Genomic DNA, 20,336 nt, shown 5'->3' on the forward strand with positions numbered 1-20,336 from the left:
ACCTACTGTGTTAGGCCATTCTTACATTATGACAAACACCTGAGACTAGGTAATTTATAAAGAAAAGAGGTTTAATTGGCTTACAGATCTGCAGGCTGTACAAAAAGCATAATGTGGACAGCTGCCCTTAGGAAGCTTCTAATCATGGTGGAAGGCAAGGGGGAAGCAGGCACATCACATGGCAGGAGAGAGAGAGAGCGAGAGACAGAGAGAGAGAGAGAGAGAGAGAGAGAGAGAGAGAGATGCCACACACTTTTAAATAACCAGATCTCACAAGAATTCACTATAAAAAACAACACTAAGCCATGAGGGATTCACGCCCATGACCCAAACACCTCCCACCAGGCCCTGCCTCCAGCATTGGGGATTACAATTCAACATGAGATTTGAGCAGGGACACATATCACAACTATATCACCTGCCTCCCAAATATCCTTTCTAAAGAGGTTCCTTAAAAATGAAAAGTTGTAGCTTGAGGTTGTATTCAAACACAAACAGTGAAATAAACCTAGAGAGGAAAAAGTGTGGTGTCCAGGGAACAGGGGTTGGAACCCTCCACCTCCAGAAGATGGCTGAATAGCAACTGAGAGGACCAGTTTTCAGGCCAGAGTAGCTCCTGGGACGGAAACCTGGGGGTAAGGTGGAGAAATAGATTGCCATAGATTGTATAATTAAGAATAGTTTTAGTGGTCAAGAATATAAGAAAGCCATGTTTTATCATAAAAATGAAAGATAGCAATTAGAAACTTCAGGGAAAACTGTACCAGACAGTAAAGCTGCAAATGAGAAGTAATATAACATGCAGCACAATTTTAATGCACTGATGGAGAATCCATGTGATCTCAACATCAGCCAAGAGAAACATAATCCTGGGCCCTCTTTGGCCCAGCAGAGTATACAGTCATAATGATGTAAATGCTGTTTTCCACTTCAGTGATAGCTTTCAGCTACGTGGAAGGCTGGGTTGAGTCTGTGGGCAGGATGGAAATGTTGACACCCCTGACAATGTGTGTTACTCAGGATATCTCAACCATTCTATTCAACAACCCTAAACTCTCAGTGACATCATCATAAGGGTGGATTTCTTTCTCATGTCACAGTAAATGAGGGAAATCAAAATGAGGAGGTGAGATGGTGTTTCTGCTCCATGTAGTGACCCAAGGATCCAGGATCCTTCCCCATCAGAAGATGTTGGTCTCCAAGTCCTCCAGCAAATTGTCCACTTTCTTCCCACAGACTAGAAAAGAGAATGTGTGGGAGACTACCCAGAAGGTTTTAGAAACCAAACCAGGAAATGGCACATGTACCTCACCCTAGGTTCCATTGCCCAGACTCAATTACATGGCCTTAACCAGCTGCAAGGAGGCTGGAAAATGCAGCTTAGTTGTGTGTCCAGGAGGAAAAGAAAACGGGTTCAGTTTCACTCTGCTACATGATGCAAAAGTAAAAGCACCAGAGAGAGAGAACTAGGGAGAAAAGTTGGGGCCTTCATATGTGCATCTTACACAGTCACATTAAGGAAATGTCACACAATCACAGTGTGACACAGGCCAAAAGACTTTGTGAATATGAAAGCAATAGAAATAGATGTCTAACTACATTATTTAAAGTTAAAAGGATTGCCAACAAGAGAACCATAAATAATCCTATAACTTAAGAGATCTATCAACAAAGGGCCTTGTTATGGGTTGACTTGCATACTCCAAGAAAGACATGTTCAAACCCTGACATCCAGTACCTGTGAATGGGACCTTATTAGAAATAGGGTTTTTGCAGATATAATAAAGTTAAGGTGAGATTTTTAGAGTAGACGCCTTTCCTCCACAGAAGAAAAGACAGAGACACACCTGGAGAAGATGGCCATGTGATGAAAAAAGAAGAGATCGGAGTGATGTATCTATTAACCAGAGAATGACAAGGATTGCCAGCAAACACTAGAATCCAGAAAAGGCTGAAAGAATTCTCCCATACAGGTTTCAGCAAGAGCATGACCTTACCAACAACTTTCAGACTAATGGCCTCCAGAACTGTGAGACAACACATTTGTGTTGTTTTACATCACCCAGTTCGTGATACTCTCTCACAGCAACCCCAGGGCATGGACCCAGGCCCATTCTCACCTATACAGAGCTGAAGGTAAGTTGCCAGGAATAAATGCCAGGAAAGGCTGGGTGTGGCAGTTCATGCCTGTAATCCCAAGACTTTGGGAGGCCGAGACAGGTGGATCGCTTGAGCTCCACCTGCACCAGCCTGGGCAACATGGTGAAATGCCATCTCTACAAAAAATACAAAAATTAGCTGGGTATGGTGGCATGCTCCTGTCCCAACTACTCAGGAAGCTAAGGAGAAAGAATCACTTGGGCCTGGGAAGTTGAGGCTGCAGTGAGCCATGATCACACCACTGCACTCCAGCCTGGGTGACAGAGTGAGACCCTGTCTCAAAACAAAACAAAACAAAACAAAAACACGAAAGCCAGGAAAGCCCCTGGCCTGGATGGAGCAGGAGGTGATGTTGGTTAGAGTCTTGCAAAGGAGACATTCAATAAGGAAGAGGTGAAGTCATGGAGGGTTTGATGGTTAATTTTATGTGTCAGCTTGACTGGGCTAAGGGATACCCAGAGGCTGGTAACACTGGGTGTGTTTCTGGGCGTGTCTGTGAGGGTGTTTCCAGAAGAAAGAAGCATTTGAATCAGTGGACTGAGTCAAGAAGATCTGCCCTCACCAGTGTGGGTGGTTATCATCCAATTCACTGAGGGCTTGAATGGAACAAAAAGGCAGAGGAAAGAAGAATTTGCCCTCTCTGTTTGAGCTGGATTATCCATCTTCTCTTGTCCTTGGACATTGGCACTCCTGGTTCTTGGGCCTTTAGACACAGATGGGGATTTACACCACTGGCTCTTCCAGCTTTCAGGCCTTCAGATTTGGACTGGAACTACATGAGCTGCTTTTCTGGGTCTCCAACTTACATACAGTACATTGTGGGACTCCTCAGCCTCCATAATCACATGGACCAATTCCTTATAAGAAATCCCTCCCTACATATGTATCTATATCCTATTCATTGTGTTTCTTTGGATAACCCTGACTAACACAGAGGGATCTAAACTTGATCTCACCGGCAGTGTGGAACCACTGGGAGGCTCTTCCCCGCATGGACCTGGTATCTGCCATAGCTCACTCCCTTTCTCCCTGTTTCCATGTGACCAGGTCTTTAAGCCTTGACATTAAAGACTTAAAGAGACAAGAGTTGACTCCTTCTCCTCTGGCATTCAACAGCCAGCATTGCAAACTTTTAGAAAATAGAGGAGCCCCAGGGAAATCTAATAACAGCCCTACTTAAGAGCACTCGACAATTATTACCTCCAACTGTGAGAGAGGCTGAGTAATTAAAAAGGGTTCTTTATTTTGATTAAAAAGATTCCTTTTAGTGTTTCTGAATCTTTAGTGAAAGCCCAGAACTCTATTTTTAGCCACAAAACAAGATATGTGGCCAGGGGCAGAGGTGTAATTTAAAACATGGGATGAGCATTTGTAACCTGAAAAATGAGCACGCGCCCCCAGTGGCCCCCAGACTGAGCCCAATCCCACCCAATGGCTTTCAGGAGGCACAGCAGCATGGCAGCATCAACCCTGCCACATGGATTAATAGGAGGCCCAAATTAATTGGTTTTAATCACTATAAATTTCCTTCCCAATAAAATTTCAAGAATTTCCAATCATGCTGATTTATATGTGTAATTAGAAATCCATTCACAGATGTCACACTGCTAGGTGGTGGGGAGTATCAGCCCCGGCTTAACTCCAGCTTGAGGCCTGAGCAATGAAAAATGATGAAGAGAAACTTGGTAGGAAGCTGGGACAGGGAGCATGCCATGCCCCCTGGAAAGTGTCTGCCCCTAAGGTCACATGGGGGCTGCTTCCCGCCAAGCACAGATTTTGCCCTTATCTAGCCCCCAATCCCTCCCCTGCCCTTAGTCTAGATACGAGTAGATCAAAGGAGTTTTGCATGTACCAAACAGACAGGCTTGACTAAGATAAGAATGGTGAGTGACACTACACCACTTTACCCAGCCTCCCATCTGTCCAGAGTAGCAATGGACAGAACTATGGGATTCTAGAGCCACAGGAAGAGGGACACCACCCTGCCAACTTCCCACTTCCAACAGGCAGATTTGTTGCTTTCAAATTACCCACATCCCAGGTTATCTAATCCGGGGTGTCTGTAGACAAGATGACAGGACTTTCAACTCCTGCTTGCTTGCTTGCTTCGTCGGCTGCTATCCTCCCTCCGCAAATGACTCAGTGTTGCAGCAGGAAAAGAAAGGGCAGAAAAGTTTGCATTTCAGGCGTGAAAAGGATTTCAAATCAGCAAGCAAAGAAGTCCTCCTCTCCCTACAGTGATGAAGAGGAACAGGAAAGTCTATAGATGAACAAAGATACACCAAGAGTTTTATGTCAGGACTTTCACAGTATAAAGACTCTACAGGTGGAAAGGAGGAGAAGGAGACTGCGGAACTCTGGATGGAGGAGTCAGAGGAACAGCAGTTGTCATAGGTCATGTGGACTCAGGGCTCTAGAACTTGCAGGGAGAATCAGGCACAGAGTGAGGTCCCAGTGGAAAAGATTAATTCTAACCAATCAGGCAGCAAGGGCGAGAGAGCACTCAGTCTAGGGGACTGAGTGTCAGAAAGCAGGGAGAAACTGAAGTCAGGTGCACCACACAGGAAGTCTGGGCCCCAGCCAGGAGCGGGCAAAGCTCGGTCCTGAGCCAAGCACGTCTGAGCTGGGCTTCCCAGATGTCCTGTCTTGAACCTCACAGTTAGTGTCAGAAGGGAAGCAAAGGTGAGATTGCAGAATGCAGTCAGGACACCTGGGGTTGAGCCCAAGCTCAGTATCGTTGGCCCTGTGGCCTTGAATGAAGTCCCTGGCCTCATCTGTCTGCTGTAGCTCAGACTTCTCAGACGATGATAGCCCTCCCATCATCTCAAAACCATCACCAGTACAATGAACACTGCTTCATCTCAACATTACCGACTACAGAGATGGTCACTGAGACTCAGAGTGGCTATGTCACTTCTCAAGGTCACCTAGTTAGTAAAGAGAGGAGAAAGGAAGGATATAGACATTTATTGAATAGCTACTATGTGCCAGGTGCTTTTTGTGGATTATCTTCACTATAACCCTAAAAGAATCAAAAAAAAAATGAGGCTTGGATAAATTAAACATTAAATTGCTTGCTCAAAGCCACATGAGCATCAGAGGTGGAGCCAATACAGAGCTAAATGTGGAGTCACTTTGTCAGCTTAGCTCTGATTTTAGTGTCCAGGGAAAGGGGCTTGATGACGGGTTGGGTTTTTGAAAGTATAAGAAGAGTTGTATCATGATGCAGTCAGTACTCAAGGGAAGATGTGAGAGGCTGTTCAGTAGGCAGCTGGAGGTTGTTAGGCCCTAGGAAGGTATTGCAAGGTCAGAAAGTCAATAAGAAATACCCCACTTGTCCCGTCAATTTCTGAATTGACTGAGAAATAAGACGCAAGAGTCAGACAGAGGGAATCCAAAGTAACAGCTGTATTGATAAGGCTGTCTTGGGAAATATGGTTTGAGCTTCCCGATACTTGACTCCTGAGTTAGACACATAGCCTCCCCTCAACAGCAGCAGAGCCTGCCTCTAGAAATTCACCACATGGAGGAACAGGTTAGACTGCCCCATCAAGGAAGTAGCAGAGCCACAAGCTAGAGCAGCCCCACACACTGAGATCCTTTCCCCAATACTTCCCAAATGGTGAGTGTTGCTATTTTACGGCCCAGGTAGGAACTGTAGAACGGCTCCCCCTACAAAGTGGACAGCTCACTAACCAAAGGGAAGAGGGCCTAGGTAGCACTGAGGTCAAACGTGCTTAGACTAAACCCTGTCTGCTTTCCATGAAGATCTCCCAGCTTCTTCATGGGCTGCAGAAGCAACCACCCGGGCCTGGGCACAATAGCTCTGTAATACACCCCGCCCCCAACCCCACCTCAAACACATACAGACATACTTAGAATTATTTTCAATAGTGTTCTTATCCTCAAAAGTGATTGGTTGGTTTGCCCCCTCAGCCCGCCTCCCCTCGAAGAGAGAAGAAGATCATCTTTGCTCTAGCCTGATCCTTTAATGCGCCTAAAAGCTGTTGCTTCTGTCTAAAGCAGACCCAGGCCCTGAGCAGGGAATAGGTGGAGAGGTCTTAATGGGGATTAGAGTCTGCCCAGGCAATGACAGAACGGGGTCCTAAGAGGAGATTTTAGAGGTTGGGCAATTTTTAAGGGCTTAAATGTTTCATAATGCAGGCTCAGTTGCGTTTATGCATGTTAGGGCCTCAACAGCAATGCACCATCCAGGGCATAATGGATGTTGCAAGATTTGATTTTAGTAGTTTAAAAATATCCAAGTAGTCTGCAGGCTAATGGCCATTGGACAGACTCATTAGGATATCAATAATCATTCGGCATTCTGAAATCCTTTTAATGCTCTGGGACAGCAAGGAATGAAGTAAGGGAAGGGAAGAAGGTCACGGGGAACTTGTGGGGTCACTTAAACAAGTGAAAGCAGTGAATGAAACAGAGGCTTCCAAAGCCTGGGTGAGTTCTCTGCCACCACCCACAGCCTGGTTTAAACAGTAAGTCTGGTGGGGCCTCATTGTAACTGATCAGGGAAGAGATGTTGAGAGAGAAGCTTAAACAAAGCCTCCCACAGCCCCTTACAGACCAGCAGTTGAAATGAGTGCTGCCTAAATCTCACAACCCATTCTCCACAGTGTGGCTTATACATTCTCATCTCCTGGTCTTGGCTCACTACCTTACCTGGTACAGTAATTGCCTCCAAATAGATGACTTCTGCCTATCCTTCAGATTCCTACCTCTGCCTTCCCCAGATCCCCCGGCCACAGATCTTTCCTGTTGGTGGCCTTCTCCAGCCCACAACGTTATACCATTAACCGTGTCTTAGAGGCATCACCTCCTCTGAACTGTGAGCTTCTGGTGGGCAGCAGTACCTGCCACATACAGGTGCTCCGTTAGGCTTAAAATGACAGTTCTTATACTCTCTGTTGTTGCTTTGGCCACAGAAACTCTTTGCTTGTTGGGCAAGGCTTTCGCACATGTGCACAAATGACCATAGACACAAAGTATCACATGGACTCAGAGGGTTTACAGGCCTGCTAAAACTCACCATGGTTCCTAGATCCCTAGGGATGAAGCTCTGGATGGAGGAAGAAGACTTTTCAGCCTGGGTAGTTCATTGCAAAGCTCTTCCATTCAAACAGGAGACATAGAGATTTCTTATGTTCATCAGCCACAGACCCAAGGGGCAGGAAAATGTCATCAGTTTCTGATTTTGTATCTTTGGGGCCCAAAGAACCTTAGGAAGGAAGGAGCTCTGAATATCCTCAAAGATGGGATACTGAAACGTCAAAAATGCTTTTAAAGTCCTTTTGGAAAATGTCCCCTCTCCATGTAGCACTAAGGGGCAGGGGCCACCAAGGTCTAGTCTTGGTCAGAATGGAGCTGTCTCCACCCCTCTGCATCCTGTTCACTGCCACCCAGATGACAGCCTGGCTGGGGTCACAGCTCTCAGATGACCTGGACGGGCCATGGAGGAGCACAGGAGGGGGCGGGAGGTATTTTGGACATATTCTCTGGTCCAATAACCTTGCTGAGGACAGGACTGCTATGCTACTGAGCTTTGTCAGTTTGGCCCGCCATGGTGCCCAGTGCTTGCTGGGACATCACTGTGCTGGAAGAATGGCATCTAAGACACTAGCCTGACATCTTGTCACCACTTCAGACTGCCAGCCATTCTCCCTATTTCAACTCTACAACAACCTCACTAAGCTTGGACTAGATCTCAGAGTTTCCACTCTGCAGGTCAGGAAAATTGAGGCACTGAACAAGACAAAAGGCAGCCATGAATGAAACTTGAAATCTCCATTATTGCTGTAAGGGAAAATGTGAGAGACCTAGACTGCCTGATTTTCCCACTCTTATAAGCTTTGCTCCATTCCTCCCTTAGAACCAACCAACATTTCCTCCTTTAGAAGATAGTCCCTAGTGAGCTGTACCCAGCCCATCACCATTCATTCATTCACTCACTCTATATTTATTGAGCACCTTTCATGTCCTGCTCAACCCCTGTCTTCACAATGTCTGTGTGAGAGCTACAGTGTCTGTTTCCCATGTAAGCTTTGTTTCCATGGTTTCTAAAGGTAGCCTCCCCATCTTAGATTATGTATTTCCTGGTAAGTAGTCTCATCCCTAGGCACTTATTACTTCTATTTCTCATGAGACAAACTTTGAGCACCTACTGTGTTACCAAGATAAATAAGACAAAAGGCCTTCCCTTAAAGAACTCAGTCTGGGCCAGGCGCAGTGGCTCACACCTGTAATCCCAGCATTTTGGGAGGCCGAGGCGGGCGGATCACCTGAGGTCAGGAGTTCGAGACCAGCCTGGCCAACATGGTGAAACCCCATCTCTACTAAAAATACAAAAATTAGCCAGGTATAGTGGCAGGAACCTGTAATCCCAGCTATGCGGGAGGCTGAGACAGGAGAATCACTTGAACCAGGGAGGTGAAGGTTGCAGTAAGCCAAGATCTCGCCATTGCACACTAGCCTAGGTGACAAGGGTGAAACTCCATCTCAAAAAAAAAAAAAAAAAGAATTCAGTCTGAGGCCAGGTGCCATGGCTAATGCCTGTAATCCCAGCACTTACAGAGACTGAGACAGGAGGATTGCTTAAGGCCAGAAGTTTGAAACCAGTCTGGGCAATAAACAGAGACCCATGTCTCTACATAAAAATTTAAAAATTAGCCAACTGTGGTGGTGTGTGCCTGTAGTCCCAGCTATTCAGGAGGCTGAGCTGGGAGGATCACTTGAGCCCAGGAGTTAGAGGCTATAATGAGCCACAACGACATCACTGCCCTCCAGCCTGGGCAACAGAGCAAGATCCTGTTTCAAAAAAAAAAAAAAAAAAAAAAAAAAAAACCTCTCACAGTCTGGAGCAGTGTTGGAGACATGAGAGAGCCATGACGGGAAAGAGAATACCCCAGACAGGGGGTCTCAGGAAGGCTTCCCAGAGGAGGAGACACCTGGGCTGTATTGAAAGATAGACAATAATTTCCCAGTCATAAGGGAGGGGTTTCCCAGGCAGAGGGAGCAGTACAGGAGCAAGCCAGGAAGAAGAGAAGCACCATGACATTGGGGGACTACTGGCTGGAGCTTGGGTTTCTAGGCAGGGAGTGGTGAGAGCTGAGCTTGAGGCAGAAGGCAGGGGTCAAATACTTGATTTCAGGGATGGATACAGCAGTGCCCAAAACAGATAGTGCCTGCCCTCCCGGAACCTTCATCCTAGTAGGTAGAGAAAGTACATTAAAACACATACACTAATAAATACAAAATACATAATATGTTAGGTGGCAATGCATTTTGGCATTGTCAGTGGAGGAGACTTGCAGATGAGCATTTTTAATAGATTGCTATGGTGGCTGCACAGCAGTGGCCTTGAGGAAGACCCAGTGGAAACAGGGAACTCTATAGAGACTGTAGTCCAAGCAAGTGACAGTGTGGGTCAGAATGAAAAGAGTGGGATGAAGAGATTATTGGAGAGGTGAGAGGGTGGCAAATAACCATACACACTCTGAAACCAGAGCACCTGGTTCATGTCCCACTTCTGCCATTTCCTACCCATGTGGCTCTAGGCCTCAGCTTTCTTGTCTGAAAAACGGGGATTCTACTAATGGTCCCCACTTTGTAAGGGTGTTGTCCAGATTATAGGAGTCAAAGTCTTCAGGGAGCTTAGAGAAGTACCTGATGTACACCAAGCGCCCAATATATGTCAGCTATCACCATTACTTAGCTATGGAGTAAGCAAAACTTGATGAAAGCTTGATGGGAGCAGTGGAGCTGAGGGAGGAGCCCCCAGCCTCTGGCTAGTTGGAGAGACCTCAAGAGGAAGAGCAGGACATCTGGTGAAGATTTCAGGCAGGAAGTTGGACAACTGAGTCTGAGGAGAGGTCTGAGCTGGAGACAGTCATGTGGGGTATCATCAGTACACTATGCGGATTGACACATGGGAGTGGCTGAGATCCCTGGGAGAGTCATAGCATGAGAAGAGCAGGTGGTCAAATACGGAGAATTCCCCAACAGTTAAGGACCAGACAGAAGGAGAGAGATGCACCAAGGAACATGGCAATAGCAGTCCCAAACATTTAGGAAAAGCCTAGAGCATGTGAGACCAAGGATTCCAGGGTGGGGTCACCAGTCAGGCATCTGCAGGAGACAAACCATGAGGTCACAGGTCACTAAAATATCACTGACATGAAAGAGATGAGAACAGGTGTTTAGGAGAGGCATGCTTAGAGAGGGCTGGGAGCCACAGGAGGACAACCTAGGGAAGCAACAGTGGATCTCAAAGCTGCCTGTAGGCTGGTGGGGCTGGTTACTGCTGGGACTCTGCGCCTGACTGGGGTCTGAAAACCTGGGGCCAGAGCAGAACATCCACACAGAACCACACCAGGATCTTCCTCCATCCCCCATTTCCCCCACAAGCCACTCAGGCCCCTTCTCTTAATGAATGTCATCCAAATGTCTAAAGAATATCTGTTTGAAGAGGCACCAAACCAGATCTTTAAGGCAAAGGAAGGTTTCCAGGCAGAGATGGAGTCAATGGCATCCAGTGAAGAAAGGCCCCATATATTTGAACTGAAGAAGCTCATTGGCTTGACAGTGAGAGGAGGAGGTCACTGCAGAACTGAACCACGGCTGTGGGCAGGCAGAGCTGAGGAGAGTGCATGGTTCAGAAGTGGACAGAAGGTGGGGAGAGGAAGTAGGAAGTGTCGGATGGGAGGGAAGGGAAGAGATCAGGCAGGAACTGCAGAGTACTGGAGCTAAGGGAGAGACTTTTTGCTTTTGGGTGGGGGAGACTTGCACATGAGGTAGCACAGAATAGAAAACTGATGACAAGGAGGGAGTTGGGAGAACAGGTGAAGGAGAAAAGATGAGGCGAGGCCATAGTAGGGGGCTGGAATTGAGCAAGTCCAGGGACTCCTGGGAAGACCATGGGTCTCCATTATATAGAGGAAGAAACTCAGGCCTGGGAGAGTAAGTAACAGATCTGAATATTGGAAGGGTCCAGATCTTTGAAAGGCCAGTTCCTACTCCTGATCAGACTGTAGGGTTCAGCTCACACTTGACCATTCAATCATTCGATCATTCACTTATTTGTTCACTCAACAAACATTTTCTAGCCCTTCCAGTGTAACTTATATGAACCAGGCCCTCTTCTACGCACTTTGAATGTATTACTTCCCTTACTGTTCACAGTAACCCAGGAGGTAGGTATTATTATTACTTGACATTTTCAGATGAGGAAACTGCAGCACAGAAAAGTTGAGTAACTCACCTGAAGTTGCACAGCTCTTGAGTGGCAGAGCAGACCTTCAAAGCCAGTCTGTATGGCTCCAGAGCCTCTAGACTTAGCCAATATGTTGTTTTGCCTTTCCAGAAAAAAAAAAAAAAAGCCCTAGGAGCGAGGAAACCTGAGTTCTAGTCTTGCCTTTGCCATCTCCTCATTGGGGGTTCCTGGGCAAAATGCTTGGTTTGACCCCCTGTCTCAGTCTGTAAGAAGGGGGTGTATTGGATGATTTCTGTCATTCTTCCATTCAGAGAAAGAGCCCAGAGAACTCAGGGCCTGAAGGGTCTGGACACCTGTCCTCACTGAGCAGCTGAGATGGGAAGATGAAGACAGAACCAGCCGTCTCTAACCCCACACTCAGAAGGTGTTCCTTGAGTCTGGGAGGGTGGAGAGTGGGGATCTCTGCCTCCTTTTTTCCCAGTTGACACCCACACCTCTCTCTGAGCAGCTCCCACTGCAGGAAAACTAATAAGGCTGGCATTTTATGATCCCCCACCTTCGATGACAACAGGCAATTTGAAGAGTCAATAAAAGATGTGCTGTACCAAGGGTGTTTTATGGCTCATCACACCATAAAACCCCACAGCCATTTGACCAAGGTGCTGGAAAGGGGTTATAGAAGTGAATTCACCAGCCCTTTGTCCAATAGGGGCTTCCAAATTAAGGCATATGATTGATCAACTGCAGGGGGAAGGGGTAGGTGTGTGAAGGAGTCTTTCTGAGCATGTTGGATGTTGGACATAGGCTTGGAGAGCTCCCCAAAAGATGGCACTCTCTATGTATGATTACAAGGGCCCCTGAGAAACCCCAGAGATCCCCCCAACATCCTGTCCAAGGATGTTTAAAATCCCTTTCCCATGGGCCCAGCTTTCTGATCCTGAGACCTGTGGCCTAGGGCAGTAGCTGCCTTTTGGTCTGAAACTCGCTCCTAATGCCCTCCAACTGTGTGACCTTGAACAAATCTCCCATCTCACTGCACCTCAGCTTCCTTATCCTGTAAAACAGAGATAATGATGCCCACATGTTTGGCTTGTTGGGAGGGCCTGGTCCCAGGAAACTGCTCAAGACATTGGATGTGTCAGGAGAGTGGAGGTACAACTTCCCCTGAAAGAGAACTGAAGCCCTGACATCCATACCCAAGTGTCACCAATAGCTCTCAGGACATTTTTCTGAGAGCATCCATCTATCCATCATCCATCCAGTGATATACATGAGCACCTGCTCTGTGCCAGGCACTGTGCCAGGCCATGGTGATGAGCAAATACTAAGCCCCTGCCTACTGGAGTTTGCAGGCTAGTGAGCAAAAGGAGGTGATCCATGCAAAAGGTTGAGGGTGTATGGCTATAAAGAAAGATAAAGTGGAGTCAGGAGTAGCATGATGAGAACATGCTGCTTTCAAGGGACTTGCATGCTAATGACAAGGAAATGGACAATGAACCACAAGCAGATAAATTGTGTGTGTGTGTGTGTGTGTGTGTGTGTGTGTGTGTGTAAATAGGGTGCTAAGGCAGGGAATGATGGGAATGTTACTTAGAAATGACATTTAGGCAAGGACTGAAGATTGAGAAGGAGCCAGATGTGCAAATAGTCAAACAAGAGGTGTTCCAGGCAACAGCAAGTCCCTGAGGTGAGCGAGAGTTCTGCAGGTCCATGAAACTGCAGAGGAGCCCAAGTGGCTGGAGACGAAGAGGAAGGGCCTGAGCCAATGGCATAGAATTGGGAGGGAGTAGGTCCGCCTGCTGCGCAACAGAACATTGTGTTGCTCTCACCTGATCTTTGTGATTGTAGTAGTGTCCTGCTGCTGCTGCAACAAATCAACACAAACCTAGTGGCTTAAAACATCAAGAATGTATTTTCTCCCAGTTTAGATGTCAGAAGTCCCCTGTGAGTATTAAGGAGCTAATACCAAAGTGCTGGCTGGGCTGGTTCCTTCTAGGGGCACGGGGGAGAATCTCTTACAGCTTAGAGAGGCTGCCAGCATTCCTTGGCTCCTGCCAAACCACTCCAATTCCTGCTTCTATCATGGCATTGCCTTCTCAGACCTGAATTCTCTGCCCCCCTCTTAGAACCCTGTGATTGCATCAGGTCCATTCAGATAATCCAGAAAAACATCTTATCTCAAGACTCTTAACTTTATCATAGCTGCAAAATCTCTTTTGCCATAGAAGGCAATGTATTCACAGATACTGGAGATTTGGGCATGGACATCTCTGGGGGACCACTATTCCATCTGCTGCAGAGATGTCTTGTGGCCCACATGTGCCTGGCGGCCTGAGAAGAGCCTGCATGTTCCAGGGTCGCCTGCAGTAAAGTCACAGCTTTGTACTCCAACCCAGACCCACCTCTCTGACCAGGAAGTGTTACTTCCACCCTGATGTCAGGTCTTCTTCACTGGGGAGCAGGGAGTTCTCCTGCCTGGACCTGCTATTCCCCTTCGCCACCCACCTCCTACACCATACCAGCCTCAGCCATCTCCTTCCTCACGGCCTGCAGGAGAGGTTCACCCCTCCTTGGTACCTCACTGAGCCACACTGCCCCCCTACCACTCCTTGCCCACATCTTGCTTCCTCTGCTCAGCCTTCCTCACCAGGTACTCATTAGGCAATGAGGATGTGCAGTGGTAGGACCTGGGGACACAGGACTTCTGTCACAGTGGGAGGAGCAGTGAGTAACTGGAAAGTTTTTAGGGAAGGATGGGGGGATGCCGTGGAAGTTCAGAGGAGGGCCACATGACTGGGCCACTGGCTGGGGCATTTCAGGGGAAGGAGGCTGTTGAAGTGGTCTGGCAGGTGCCCGACTCCAGCCCTCAACCACCTCCCCCTGCTGGCCACACAGCCTGCACCCAATGAGATACCACCCTGTGCTCACTCTCAACCCAGGTCCATGTAGGTGTGCATTTTGAAGGAGGGCTCCCAAGCACCACTTTTCCACACAGGGCACAGTGCAGACCAGGTGCCCATACAACCTCAGCACTTGCCAGCTCAAAGTCAGAAAGGTCGGATGTAGAGAGGTGGTGGGCAAGGGGCCAGCCTGGTCCCTCCCTTGGCTTCCCTGGCTAATCTGACCCACCTCCTACCCCCTCATGTCCACATTGATTTTGTAATCACCAATACCCCCTTCTCATCCTACCTACGTAAGCCAGGGCCAGGAGGCCTAGGCAGCTGCTCCATCAGGCATTAGGCACAGGCATTAGCCATCCTTGTGGCTCCATGGGGAATGCTAATGCACCTGTTCTTTCTGGAAGCCAGTACCCCGGGCCCTCCCTACCACCTTTCCAGCTCCATTTCCACACCAGGCTCCTGCTGCCCACTCCCAAAGAGTGAATTTCCTGAACTGACGGGTCACTCCAACTCTCCTGCTCCCCACCTTGCAAAGGCTGGAACATGCATCCAGGCGGGCTACCCCAAATTCACCTGTGCATGGATCAGGACCAGTGGTGTGTAAATATTTAACAACCAGCTCCTAGGGGGAGAAGCCCTGAATTGGAGTGTTTGCCAATTTCCATGGTGTAAATACCCTCACTGTGGCCAATTTTAAGTTACCGATGGATTAAAGGGTTCCACGGAGCCAGCTCCAGCACACCCCCACAAAAACAGTGCTGAAGAGACCCACCTGCCCCAACATGGCTTCTCCACAGCCTGGCACTGTTCCTTCCATTACAGTGTCACTGAAGGCAGGGCTCTCTTCCAAGCCAGGGGGAGTGTTAAGGTATGGCCTTTTGAGTCAATCTGATCTGGGGTGAAATCCCAGCTGTGTCATTGAAATAAGGTGGATGGGTTTGGGGAAGTTGCTGAACATTGTCAGACCTCAGTTTCCTTACGGTTAAAATGAGGTCGATATCGTTTATGTCAGAAACATGAGGATTACATGAGATCCTGTATGTGAGGCACTTAGCACAGCACCAGTCAGAATCAGCACTCAATACACATAGCCAGCAGTGGGGACTGAGACCCAGACAGCATGCTTCTAAGATTTGAGGACCTTCAAGAAAATGCTGAAAGGGACCCTGCACCTGGCACAGTCCCTGGCCCCATCCACACTTCTTAAGAATTGGACTGGGATCGGTTCTTTGCCTTAAGGTTGGAAAAGTACTGCTATGTCTAATTTGCAAACACAAAAATATCAGCCCCATATGTAGACTGAGTCTTCTACATTTTATGATTTTTAGAGGCACAAAGAAGACCTCCTATCTCAAATAATACCTTTCACACCTGCTCAAAGACACCTAAAATTCCAGCATGGCAGCTTCATCCCAACACTGGGCTGTCATCATGCACTCCTTCCTTGGAGTGGGTGAGCATCAAGACGAAAGCATCGGATGAAAGAGACTAATGTCACCTGACGCGTGCCGGCCAAAGGAGGGCACTGAATATGAGGGACGGAGAAAGCTGAGCCCAGGAAGGAGGGGGCCTCTGGACCAACTTAATGGTGTCCTGGTTTCACTCAGTCAAACCCCGGTCTGGATGGAAGGGGATAGCAGCAGTTCCCCGTGCCTCTATTATTTGAGGAGCATTCAGTCTGGGGCAGTTGACAGCAAAGGCTCTGGAGGCAGTGACCTCCACAGCTGGAAGCCAGACCCAGAGCAGCAGGGCCTGTACAGAGGCCTTGGTTTGGGTCATCCCCAAGGCCCAGTGCTGCTGAAAGCTGAGAATAGAAAAGGTTTGTTTGAATTCCTAGACTCATATCATCACTTCAAAGATAACTTTTAGTAACATCGGTGGGGGAGGGGAGAGGCAGAAGAGCGGGTAGTAACTACTGAGAATAAAAGCACCACTTAGTAGTTTGGTTTGAAATAAATACCTTACCCAGACAATGCACGGGCCAGGCTAGGCCCAGGAAGTGATAAGGAGATGGGCCCCAGGTTAGAGAAAATACAAGACAAAAGGAGAGTGATGAGGGAGAATAGGAGGAGAGGGAGATGAAGAGGGAGAAAGAAGAGATGAAAATAAAAGAAAAACAGGGAGAGAGTAAAAAGGGTAGAAGAGACAGAAAAGGAAAAGGGAAGCAAGGAGGAAGAGAGGAGGACAGGGAGGAAGACAGTGAGGATGGAGGGGAGGAAAGAAGGAAGGAAGGGAAGAGGAGAGAAGAAGGAAGGGAGGGAGCAAGAGAGACAGGGAGGAAGGGAGAGAGGGAAGGAAGGAGAGAGGGAAGGAGGGAAAAATGAGAAAAGGAGAAAGGCAAGGAAGAGATAGAATAAAAGGAAGGAAAGAGGACAAAAAGAAGAGGTAGGAGAGGAGGAAGTGGAGAGTGTGGTGCCTCACAGATGAGGACAGAGAGCTTGGGGAGGGGCGAGGGGAAGGGCAGCAGAAGGGAGCAGTAGGAAGGGAGGAGAGAGGAGACAGAAGACCTTGAGAGTCTTACATCTTGATCAAGGCATGACTGATAACATTCCAGTGGACCATCTTTCAGGCCCCTTGTTTGATGACAAAGCTCATCCCCCCTCCACCATCCATTATCGGCTCTCCCTCCCTGAGGCAAGAGCATCAATAATGCTCCCTCTTCGAGATGCACGTCCCCCACGCTGAACGAGCGATGCAGGGCTGGCCATTGCTGGTGGGCATTCCCGGCCGCACATCATTACCACCCTCCAATCCTTCACCCCACCTGCCGGGCCGCTGACCACCCTCCTCTGATGTCCCCCTCCTGCAGCAAGCTTCTCTTCTGAGGGCGGGACCCCAACCCCCAGGCAGGCAGCCAGAGTCTCTGCCATTGCTGGTGAATGATCTCTGACAACTTGGTATCAGGGTTTCATTTTTAAAAATGATTGTTTAGTTTTGTTTTGCTTTAATTAAGAAGGAGATCGAACTTCCCCATTCTGGTTGGCTCTTCCAAGAGACCTAACAGTTTGAATTTGAATGCAAACATCTTCAAACATCTGTTGCTGTAATTTGGTTGGATTAACTGTCTAGTTTGCTGGGCCATCTGCTGTTCCCCCAAACCTCATCACTGCCTCTTCCCCAGGCCAGGCAGGATATCTCATCTCTGCAGGTAGAGAAAAGGTTTCAGAGATAATCCCAGTCAAAGCCACAAGTTTTCTTTCCATAAAACTTGGAAACAGACTGGCCATGACCCATGGGACGCTAAAGAAGGAGGGTTGTGTCTGAACAACTGGTAAGTTTACCCCTCAGGTCTGTGTGCTCTTAAAGGGACATTTCTTCTTAGACCAACTGAGCCTTCTTCTCCCAGGCCAGGGCTGTCATGCAAGGATGCTGGGATTACATCCTGCACAGCCCCACGGGCTCTATTCTATATGAAAGGTATTGCTGGGGTTGTGCAGTAAACCACCTGTGCAGCTGTATAGGGCAACCCTGTTCTCAGTCTCTGCCAGATCTTCCCTCCCTTTGCTTGGCATTCAAGCACCTTTCATGGTGCTTCTTCTAAAAGACAAAGTCACTGGCAGGAAAGTCAAGGAAAACCCAGATTTTCCTCTAGTCTCACCGTCCAGCTAGCGTGACAAGTGCCTCCACCCAAGAGAGGATCTCCCAGTTCCTACCTGGGCACACCAAATAACACACCCACTCTGCTACAGAGAAGCTCCTCCTAGGCTGAGCTGACATTCGGCAACCAGGCCCTGCCCTAGCTCTTCAAGGGTGGACAGAGGATTCTAGAGCTCCAGCCACCTGCAGACTCCTCAAGAGACTTCCAAATGCACCAGTGCAGAGGATCCTGGGATATGCTTCAGAGGCTTAGCTTGGGGACTGTGCACTCCCATGTGTGACCCCAAGGCTGGTTTCAGTGAAGCCAGGCAGAAACCATTGTCAGGTCATGCAGAATAGGGTGTGGCAGTAACACGAGCAGAAGACAGCAGGTATTAGGATCTCTGGATTTGTTCTTCCTCCACTGCCTCCCATGGAAACTGCCTTCTCTCACCCTCCCTCATTTGTCCCTTCAGCCAGATCAGCCTCCTCACGGTCCACCCTAGACTGGGTCCGCCCTCTGGCTCATGCCATTTTCTGACCCACCCGCCTCACTCCATCTCACTCAGCCCCGACATCCAGCTCCATCCTCCTTCTCCATGGCACCCCCAGAAACAATCCTCCAGTTTCAAACTCCCATGGCAGTTATCAATTCCACAAATGTGACAATTATTATCTACTTCCTCCTATTATTGAATTACTTGATGTCATCTGCACACACATGGTCATGCGGTATTTATGAACATGCATGGCTGAATGAATGAATCAATCAATCAATCTGATATCAATATTATAACTAAGGTCGCAGTGCCTTTGCAAAAACCATGTGCATATTCAACATATAGATATAAGACCTACAACCCTGAACACCTGTAACTGATTCCAAGGTGTGCAAGTGTTGGCAGATGCCACTGGGAGAGCAGTCCATTTCACTGGTAGCTGCGAACAAAGTCAGCCAGTTAGTAGAAACCTGTTTCTAATTGCTTGACATATAATAGATATACCTCCAAGCAGCTGAGACCACCGAATCCCATTCAAAGCCCTGCTTCCCGGCTTACACCTAAGCCTTTCATGTTTTATTAGAGCCCTGCACATTTCATTTCCTTTTATGTGGGGAAGAAAATGGACCCTTGGTTCTAGGAGGGGCATTCGCAGATGCACTTTTACTTATTGAAGGGCAGCTTTGTAGAAAGCAAACCGCCTGTCTCAGGTTTGTGGATTCAGGTTTAAGGAAGGTGGAGAAGACAGGGGTCACTTTCTCTCCCCCAGTATCATCCAGAAAGATGGAGATCTCAATCACACCCAGCCCAGGGTGAGACCCTGTGTGAACAGAGCCATGCAGCCCCTGCTCCCCAAGCTTGTACACTTAGCTGCTGCCCCAAGAGCAGATCAGCCCCCACAACACATCCCCAGTGTGGCCAGTGTCTCAGCAGAGTGGACAAACCAGCAAAAGCAGTCATAAATCAGGGCTCCCAGCACTCCCACACTCCATTTTCCCCTGCCTCTCCCAGCCTGGACATGGAGCCCACCCACAGCTCTGCTGGCAGAGGACCGGCAGCCTTGACCCCACCAGCCGGCAGTGACCTGGAATCCATCATCCTGCTCAAGCTCAGGCGTGTGCTGGGGCTATAAAGCACGCTTCGCCCCCCAGGAGCCCAAGAGTGTCAGGATTTCCAGCCTGCTCCTGTCCTTCTGCTCCAGTCAGAGGAGCAGGAGGGGCTTGTGCACCGCACTTGCCTGCTGTGTCCTCCCACCCCTGTTGGACTACAGCCTAGGCTCAGAAGAGACACCAGGCCCAGCTTTTGTCCTGCTCTCTAGACCACACCCCCAGCCACAACCACCAGCCAGGTTCCTGTCATGGCTGGACAGCTCCCCCTAAAACTGTGTGGAGAATTGCCTCTGCCAGGAAGCTTCTTCCATGCTCAAGCCTTTATGAGGCTTCAATTCTCACAGCAGAACAGCTGGGGCACCATAGCTCCTGCTGGGTGATTTTCAGGGGCCAGTTTCTGTAGCTGGGCCAGTCCCTGCAGCCTCCCACTCCTGCACCATGACAAGCGATGCCCTTGGTAAGCCTCATCACACTGGCAGCAGTGAAGCCGTTCAACCTTTATGAAACCATAGGTGTATGCAAGGTCTGCCTTTTTGCATATCATGGATGATCACTTTCAAGAGCTTCTGAAGCTCATACTTGGGTCTTCTGTATGGCACGTCACCTGCCCCAGTGACACAACTACTAAGTGGCCGAGGGGAAATATAAACCTCAGTGTCCAAAGCCCAAACTCCTTTCACATCACCACATTGCCTCCAATACCGGGGGACCTGAAAGGACCATGTATCAGCCCCAATCACCCTGACCAATCAGCTGGCTGGCTACTCCAGTACCACACTGGTACCTCCAGAAGCTACGAGCCTAGACTAAGTAAATGACTTTCTCAGTAGAGTAGGGTCATGTTTCCAGCAAGGGTAAATGAAGAACT

Source organism: Papio anubis, chromosome 19 (genome assembly GCF_008728515.1).
Source record: "Papio anubis isolate 15944 chromosome 19, Panubis1.0, whole genome shotgun sequence".
Lineage (NCBI taxonomy): Eukaryota > Metazoa > Chordata > Mammalia > Primates > Cercopithecidae > Papio > Papio anubis.